The sequence below is a fragment of the Osmerus eperlanus genome, chromosome 2 (assembly GCF_963692335.1).
Source record: "Osmerus eperlanus chromosome 2, fOsmEpe2.1, whole genome shotgun sequence".
NCBI lineage: Eukaryota > Metazoa > Chordata > Actinopteri > Osmeriformes > Osmeridae > Osmerus > Osmerus eperlanus.
The window spans coordinates 20,169,754-20,179,368 of record NC_085019.1 but is presented as its reverse complement, the minus strand read 5'-3'; the positions used below and the strand labels follow the sequence as shown (position 1 = coordinate 20,179,368).

General features: G+C 41.1%; 1 pseudogene; it reads right to left on the bottom strand.

Moving 5' to 3' along the window:
- The window catches only part of LOC134034664 (zinc finger protein 208-like), a 29,579-nt pseudogene extending 20,284 nt beyond the window's left edge, over positions 1 to 9,295 (bottom strand).
- Between the last annotated feature and the right edge of the window lie 320 nt (positions 9,296 to 9,615).

Sequence of the window (9,615 nt, the reverse complement as noted above, 5' to 3'; positions counted from 1 at the left end):
ACGATCATGAAACTATAAACACTATAATATAGTAAACATCCATAAAAAAAGTAAGGTATTAATTATGCCTGTCTTAATTGTTCTGGTTCTTGATCTTCTGCTGTACTTTCTATGTGCACAATCTGGTGTATTTATAATGTAATGTCCTCAGACTAGTCTTTCCAAAGCCTATGTGCTAATGCTAAAATCCTTAACAATCCTTCAGTATTGACACAAATAGGCCAAGTGTGATTCATTTGCAAGGCAAGGGAATAAGTTAACACATGTTGGACCACTGCATGCACAATCTCTGTAAATCCTGTAAATATACATGTTACAACATTAAAAGTATTACTAGAATGTGATGCATAAAATAAGAAACAAAATCCTATCAAACACGACATTAAAAGCTGTTTAGAACTATATTTACAAGAACACAACTTTTAATGATAATTTCAGAGTCCTCCTCAGTCCACCTTCCTCTTCGACTGTTGAGACCACCTTTCCAGAGGTGTGTCATTAAAGTGTGATTGTCATTTTAACATTCATGCAAATCAACGACTGTCTCAGACGAGTGTCTGAGTGACCAGTGACAAAGGGGCTGTATTATTCAGGTCTCTGCCAATACAGCCCTACAACACAATTATCCGTCTTTATCAGAACTACTAAGTATTGTATTCCTTAAAGTACAGATAAAGTTTCAAGAACAACCTGCATGAGCCTCAACAGCTCTTGTAATTAAAGAAATTACTGTGTCCTTCAAAACTGAAAGGTTTTTAGCCAGTGTTTACCAAGATTATATCCAGTCTGACAGAACTTCCCCTCCATTGTTACAGGGCTAGAGTATCTTCCCTGTGTTTTGGGACGAAACCCAGCGTCTGGTGATGTCTATGGGTTCCAGACTTCAGGCTGTCATTGACTGCAAAGGATTTGCAACCAAGTATTAAAAGTGACAATTAGATTTATGATTATGTTAGTTTGTCCAATTATTTTTGGTCCCTTAAAAAGGGGGGGGCCACATATAAAATGTGTTGTAATTCCTACACCGTTCACCTGATTTGGATGTAAATACCCTGAAATGAAAGCTGAAAGTCTGCACTTAAAGCACATCTTGATTGTTTCATTTCAAATCCATTGTGGTGGTATACAGAGCCAAAATGATGAAAATTGTGTCAATGTCCAAATATTTATGGACCTGACTGTACATGCGTTCCACACAGGTCTGACTTATCAGGGGTCTCAGCTGTGTCTCAGGGGAATGACAGCTGTTGAAGATTTAAACAAAGCCATATCTCTTTTCACAGTGTATTCGTCTGTAGTCATGTCAACAAGTCAACAACCTCCACCCCATTAATATCTAGGGGAAAATACAACATTGCAATGGAGATCAGTTGTTATTGACTATTGGTTCATCTTGTCAAAATTGTTAGAAACTGAATTATTTGAATAAACTCATTCTTCTTAGAATCCAATAAATACACATTTCTATTTATGACAGTAGGAACATTATAATAACCAATCAGAAATGGCACTTGCACTGATCTGATCCAGTTCTAACAATGTAGTCTCATTCTACCTTACTGGATCAACACAAACACATGTTTTTTTTCTCCATAGCAGAGCTCTGTAGCTTCTCCTAGCAGATCTTGAAGGACTTGAGCTGAAAGTCCCCTTTGATCCGAACGTAGCAGATATCCAGGCTCTCGTGGTTGGGGAACTGAATCTCATGACCATCAGGAAGTTCCACCTCAAACATGTCTCTGGGTGAAGACATATTAGTACATTGTTAGAATGATTACCAGTTTCAGACTGGTTTTCAGATGTCATGGCTCATAGTTTTCTTCAGGTATCCACCCTCTGATGATGACCTCTGTATTAGTTTGGTTTACTACTACTACTACTCAGTTAGCACATCATCACACAGTGTAGGCTCATTCTTTTATACACACACCTAATGTGATTAGCGTGATATACTGCAGAATTTCCTCTGCTGAATAACCTCAATGTTATCATAACATAGTTCCACTAGAGTAATTCCATTGTTTTGTAACCAAACTTCCTATGCAAGCACTTCCTCTTCCTTCCGCCATTCTCTCCACAGATCCTCCTCCCTCTGCTCACTTTGACAGTAGAGCCCTTCTGCAAAGGGTTGTGGGTCTCCCTCTTTTCGTCTTCCCAGCAGCCTGCAATCTTCGAGTTGCACACGAGCACAGAGCCATCGGTGTCGTCATGGAAACGGGGGTTAAAGTGCAAAGCCAGGTGATCAGAATCAAAGCCGAGGTCATTCTGGAACCTGAATGGACAGAAGAGCCCATGTTTTCCGGGGTACATTCGTTCAGTATGGTGCATTTCACGCAAAGTATCAAAGATACAAACTGCCATTGTGTTGTTTTAGAATACAATACTGTATTGGTAGAAGTTTGTTGTTGTTGATAAACTCTCAGTGAGGTTTAAAAGTATTGGTTGAGTTGCACCTACCTCTCAGCCATATCCAGAATCTTCCCTTTCACCTTCAGCATGTCCCCAGCTCTCAGCTCTACATTCTTCAGCTCAAGTTCCTGAAAACAGGCTAATCATGATTGCGGTCATTTTCTGTTGTAGATCTAGCATCTTCACCAGTGCTTTATAAATATCACGTGTAGGCATACAACTTGAATATACAATGATTAAAACCTTACCATAGCTATGATTTAATTTATTAATTTCATGCATAGAATTTGTTGTAGGATCTTTGCTATTGATTACACTGGTCACTGATTAATGATGATTGAATCCAGTAGGATTGCTTCATGGTTAGTTGCAGTGTAAAGTTGGTGAAAATTGATGATTGTTGATCCTTTTTGATTCTCAGAAGTCTAATCAGTAACAATCAGTCATGTTGATTATTAATACTTCAGCCAAAACCAACTCTAAACAACGGCGGCACAGTGTTGTCAGACTGTGAACATCGACCAGTGTCAAGCATAGTATTCGGTTCTCAAGTTAAAATCATAAAAGTACGCTTTTATCAGGATCTAATGCAAAAATTATCTATCCGTCTGCTAGATTCTGCTAAATTGTCGGAAGTGACGTGTCTAAATAAACAGTGGCCTGACTGAGGCCCAATCTCAATGTCCCTCCTAAGCCCTGAACCCTACGGTGTTATATTTGTGCCACATTCCTGAGGAGCAAAGGAAGACATTTTGCAAGCAAACTTCTATTCTGTGCTCAATAAATGTATTTAACATGGACACGCAGACTACTCCACACTCACTCACGTTTTCTTTCACTCACACTCTTTCACTTGCTCAATTGTACCTGCTATATGCGCACAAACGGAATGTTATATGGATCAAATATGTGAATATTTACCTTTGTTTTATCAGGGGAAAATACAACATTGCAAAGAAGATCGGTTGTTATTGACTTTTGTTTTATTGAAATTGTTAAAATAACATGTCTCTAAATATTTGATGTGAATTGATTCATGATGTGGTTCATCTTGTTCAAATTATTAGAAACTCTGAACTATTTGAATAAACTCATTCTTCTTTGAACCCAATAAATACACCTTTCTATTTATGACAATGGGAACATTATAATAACCAATCAGAAATGGACAGATCTGATCCAGTTCTAACAATGTAGTCTCATTCTACCTTATGAAGCTTGCGCCAGTTCAGTCAGGCAAGACCGATCCCTGCACTCGGGCTTAATCGTAGTGTACACTACTCACTCCCCCGCTAAGAACGCCCTACCTTCCCCCGTTCCCTGGTCGGGCGGTCACTTGGGTTCAGGTCGATTCGCGCTCCCGCTATCAATTAATGGCGTCACATGATCCGTGCCTTTAAATATGATTCTCTCCCTGTGTAGTTTGTCCATGCTATCAAGTGCGCGACCCTCCACCACCCCGTCGCCACCCGTTTCCTGTCTCAGTCTTCGGCTCGATTGGTCGTCGGCTGCCGCCACCACCACCAGTGTCTGGACTCCGTGGGGGATTCTTCTTCGGGCGTTGGGCAGGCGCCTGTTGATCTATATAATTCCCTGTGGGGTTCAAGCTCCAAACACCATAGTATATTTATTAGTCTGTAATAAACATCTTTCACTCATCCCAGGTCTCTCCTGATTGAAATGTAAGCGTCTGGGCCTCTAGGTTCGTAGGAGCTGTGAGTATAGCAATAACCAGATGGACACAGAAAATTGTATTTGACTGTAAACTTTAGTTTGAGCAATATTACAATAGTGCACAATACAACCTATGGGCCCAAATAAGTAATAAATAAAAAAAAACTGTCCTTTTAGAAAATGTTCTTTCCGGAAAGTGTTGCTTTGCGCCGTGCCAGTGGTCTGTCTTAGATCAGAGCCGGATTTCCCATCTGATTGAATCCGGTTCCATCTATATGAGTATCTGACAGGGCAGATGGCTGCCAGACAAATAACAAACTCCCACTCGCATAGACTCACATGCGCACACAAGGTGGCATGCGCGTGCATGTGAAGACTCACATGCACACACTCTAATGAATAGAAACAGCTGAGAAAAAAAATACGTTTGGCTTTGGCTTTTGGGCTGATGGATTTGTAAAGAAATCAGATATTCTTTCCTGACTTGCCATAGTTATCTGAGTTTGTTTTCTTGAATATTCTAATTTGAGCATAGTGTAACGGTGTGAAAACCGTGAAACTCACTCCTCAGGTATGTAGCAGACCACCCGCTTCAACGAAGAGCTAGCTTTTCCATAGAGTTAATATAACTAGAGGTAGCAACTTTTGTCTGAGATGGCGTCCCCAATCATTTCTATGAAAAGTGATGGCGTCCCCATTCATTTCTATGAAAAGTGCTCAGTGGCGCCGTGAGTACGAAACTGGACCGCGCCATCTTTCCACTTCCGACTCTTCCGGTCTAGCTTTAAACAGTGTCTCTTTTTTTCCCTAGCTCCGAGACCTCGTGCACGCTTGCAACTAGCTGTACACGTCATACTTTGCGACCAGTCGTGAGCATAGATTTATATGGTTGCGAGCGTGTGAGCTAAGGCATTGCAGTGGCAGAATGGGGTACAAGTCCGATAAGAATCAGAGACATGATGCAAACTTTACGGAAATGTATGCTGTCACTGTATAGTATTCCTTTCACTTGTTTTTTAGAAATAAGCTATAGGGCTAAATATAGGGTTATTCTAGATGGAACTCATCACATGTTGTTGTTTTTCTTCGTGATTTGAGTATGATTTCCAACGCATTGTATCGGATTAAATAAAGTGTTAACATGAACACTTAGCTCCGTAGTTGTTCTCGCCAGGCAAAGAAAGCTTAATAGTTATTTTTGTAACAGAAATCTTCCATAATGCAGACTTACCATAGCTTACTGTCAACTTTATATTCAAACGAAATGCCCCGAAAATCACACTGCCTTCAATTTAACATCAGTGTAGTAATGTGGCTTGTGTTTTATATGTTCAACCAAACGCCTATTAATGGATATAACGTGATCTAACAAGACTTGGTAATAATGTAATAAATTGAGAAGTGTGTCTAAAATATAATCTACTTTATTGAACGTGCCTTTGAAAGGGGCATATTAACAGAACTATATAAGACGTTTCCATCAGATATAAGTGGGGGTAAAACATAGTCACTGAGGACCTTCATTGTCCCACAAAAGCAGTCTGGCTTTGACACGATCAAAAAAAGAATAATGAGTGTGTTTAACAAAAGCTTCTGAAGGCAAGACTAATATTATTTAAATATATATATCATTTCCTATTGTGGTTATCAGTACTATTAATCTTCGTCTTTGCTCCAGATAGACATGTCAACAATCTATGCTCACGCTTAACATAATATAATATTTGCCATCATGTCATGAACGTTTTTACGAAAAATAAAATCTATTTTAAAATAACGGGAGTAAACTATATTAACAACATGTGACAACCATTTGCTAAACTTGCTACAACAGGGCAGGCAACTTAAGCCATTTCTTTCAGCTCCAGGTAATTTGGCTATCGGCCAATGTGAACTTTTGTGCTCGTGCCCTGTTAGTATCTGCGAGCACATTTGCAGGCAACTTTTATTGACGTAATCAAATAAATGGGGTGCTAGTTTACCCATTTCGGATTGGTTTCAAACTTAGCAAAAATCTGGAAAAATTATTCTATGAAAAAGCTAGTAGTATGAGCCAGGTTCGAGAATCGAACAAAAATTACTGGGGGAGATAGTTTTGTAAATGTTGACTGGAGTTAATGGAATAAGAACGACCGGAAGAGTCGGAAGTCAAACACGAAATGCAATACCACCTACATCCACCGGGGCCGTTGCTTCAAGCCGAGGGGCGAGGGGTGGGGGCTTGAGCTTTTCTTTGGCGTAGTTGGTAGTGGTCACGCTTGGAAAGTCGGAGGTCGACATCTGACAGCGCCACCTAGCGAATTGGATAACCATGGACCGGAACAAGATAATCAATATTTTCCTGCTATTGAGTTCAGCACCCCTAGTTCCCGCGGCCATGCGCCTATATACCTTTATAAGAATATGTTATTTATAACATCTGCCCACTGCGCGGTTGGACGTTTCAGATGGGCTCTTAAAATGAGATTCCGATAGGCGGCGCTATGAAGTCGCACACATGCACGCACACGCATCCTCGATTACCTAGTGTTCTGCGCTGCTGCCACCCACCACCATCCCCTTCTCCCCCATGTTGTCTGTCTGTACTCCCCATTGGGGGATTTAACTCATTACTCCCTGCCTGGATGTTGCAGTTAAAGCAGGAAGCGCTTCCCCATGTACATCCATTCCGCCAAAGTTAAACCTATTCTCATGTATATGAATACATTGTGAAATCAATCACGTGAGTGTCTTGACTGAACTCGCGTTGTCTGCCAAGTCTATTACGCCACTCTCGCGCTGTCTTGTGGTCGTTGTGACCCACCGCAGTGTCACAGCGACTTTTCCTAATACAAAAATACACATTTTCTTTCATAGCATTACAAAGTAAAGGTCTCCGAAAAAGATTCTAAGGTCTAAGGATGAAGTACAGTTTAAGGTCTAAGGATGAAGTACAGTTTATTAGACTCAGTGTGACCTGTTTTAGGCTGAAATCTAAGCACTGTCATGTAATGTGAACTTCTACAATGCATTCGATATTATTGACTAGTAACACAATTTCTACACCAAAACCCATTCCCATGCATTGTTGCCCCCGACGACACAGGGGGTGTACAGAAGACAACAACTGAGTAAATTGGAGAGGATTTTGCTGCAGTCAGACAGCGCCACCTGGAGAACATGGGCTGCCTATACAGACAACGAGGACAGCGTGACGGTTAAAGTACAGATACAGTTTCAAGAACAACCTGCATGACTCAACAGGTCTTGTAGTTAAAACAATAACAAACCAACCAATCGTACTCAACAAATGGGTGAAATACACAGACACTCTAAAGGGCTGCAGAGATAAACAGAGGTCAACCAGAAATTAATATTGAGCACCTTGATGGGTTTCTTTCAATTTCAAATTACAAATGTGTGCATCAAAACTGAAAAGGTGTCAGCCAGTGTTTACCAAGATTCTATCCAGTCTGACACAGCTTCCCCTCCATTGTTACAGGGGTAGAGTATCTTCCCTGTGTTCTGTCATGTTGGACTGTAGATCTGGTGTTACTGCATGTGCTGTCCCAGTAGGTGCTGGCCAGTAGTTCTTCCAGCTGTGGGTCATAAAGAAGTTCTCTCAGGTTGGGACTGCTGGGACAACCTCACCCCCTTGGTTTTTGTATCATAGATGTGCAAGAAACCTTTCAATATGCCCCCCCCCGCAAGTTTTCACGGCTGTTTGCACGTCAATGTTTCGTTCGTCCGTTACTGTTAGCTTGGCTACTTGGTTGGCGTTGCATTTTCAGGCATGAGAGCGTGTGAAATGGTTGAAATGCGTGTCTCACGGCCAATGCATGAGAGTTGGCAGCCCTGGTGTGTGCTGCTTAGATCTTCTCTTCTGTGTGGGCCCTGCAGTGAGCTCTGAAATGGCCAGGGTGGCTAAAGGTTTTATAACAAAGGTCACAGCTGTAGGGCTTCTCTCCAGTGTGGATCCTGCTATGAGTTCTGAAATTGCCAGCATTGCTAAAGGTTTTACCACAGAGGTCACAGCTGTAGGGATTCTCTCCAATGTGGATTCTGCGGTGAACCGTGACACTGCACGCATGGCTAAATGTTTTACCACAGAGGTCACAGCTGTAGGGCTTCTCTCCAGTGTGGATCCTGCTATGAACTCTGAGATTGCTAGCGTGGCTAAAGGTTTTACCACAGAGGTCACAGCTGTAGGGCTTCCGTCCAGTGTGGATTCTGCTGTGAACTGTGAAACTGCTAGCACTGCTAAAGGTTTTACCACAGAGGTCACAGCTGTAGGGCTTATCTCCAGTGTGGATTCTGCGTTGAACTGTCAATTGCCCAGTCAGTCTAAAGGTTTTACCACAGAGGTCACAGCTGTAGGGCTTCTCTCCAGTGTGGATCCTGCGGTGATCTGTGACATTGTTAGCACTGCTAAAGGTTTTATCACAGAGGTCACAGCTGTAGGGCTTCTCTCCAGTGTGGATCCTGCTGTGAACTGGAAATTGTTAGCATGCCTAAAGGTTTACCACAGAGGTCACAGCTGTAGGGCTTCTCTCCAGTGTGGATTCTGTGGTGAACTGTTAAACTGCTATACCTGGTAAAGGTTTCACCACAGATGTCACAGCTGTAGGGCTTCTCTCCAGTGTGGATCCTCATGTGCTTCTTGAGGTTACTGGATGAGGAAAGGCTCTTCCCACATGTGTCACAGCGATGTGTCTCCATAACTCAGCTCTCTCTTAGTTCTCTGTCTGGTCTCTCTGGATCCTGTATCTAGTCTCTGTAAGCTTGTTTCTCTCTTGTGGATCCTCTGTCTGGTTACTGCTGTTTCTGGTTAAGTCTCTCTATGTATTCTCTCTGGTTGAGTCTCTGTAGTGTCTCTGGAGCCTTAAGATGTGTTCTCTGTCTATGATCAAGTAAGATTGGCCAGTAGGGGATCTGGAAGAAACAGTTACAAGTTAATGAGAACTCAGCTTTCACATATGAAGGAAACTTATTGTCCACTTTGCGTATGTAATGTTGATCATTTGGTTACAGGTGTATGTTTCTCAGCTTTATATTTACTGGAGAAACACAACACTGATAAAAACGTAATATCTGGCATACAACTCCTCATAGTAATTTGGTTTTCTTCAAAATAATAATAATCTATATGATTAATTACTACACAATAAGCATTACATGTAAATTAACAATAAAAGGACTTTGGATTGGAATTGCAAAGTTTTAAATCCAATAACACTATTGCATGTGTCTCATTTTTTATTTAAAACGGATAGTTACAACATAGAAATGAAATCACGGAATGTTTATGAGCAGTCAATATTAGCTCCACTGCAGCAATACAGAACAATCTTTAAATACATTAGGTCTCAAAATAAATGTTAAAACGTAGGGAAACTTAATTTTACGTATGACAAACTACATTGATTTAGAGCTCACGTAACCGTGGATACAAACCAATGACTGTAAAAAGTCAAGGATGCAAACACTCAAGATGCAGTTGCACATTTGAAACACCAGGGGGCTATTGCACAAAAGTAGAATAAAGAAATCCAG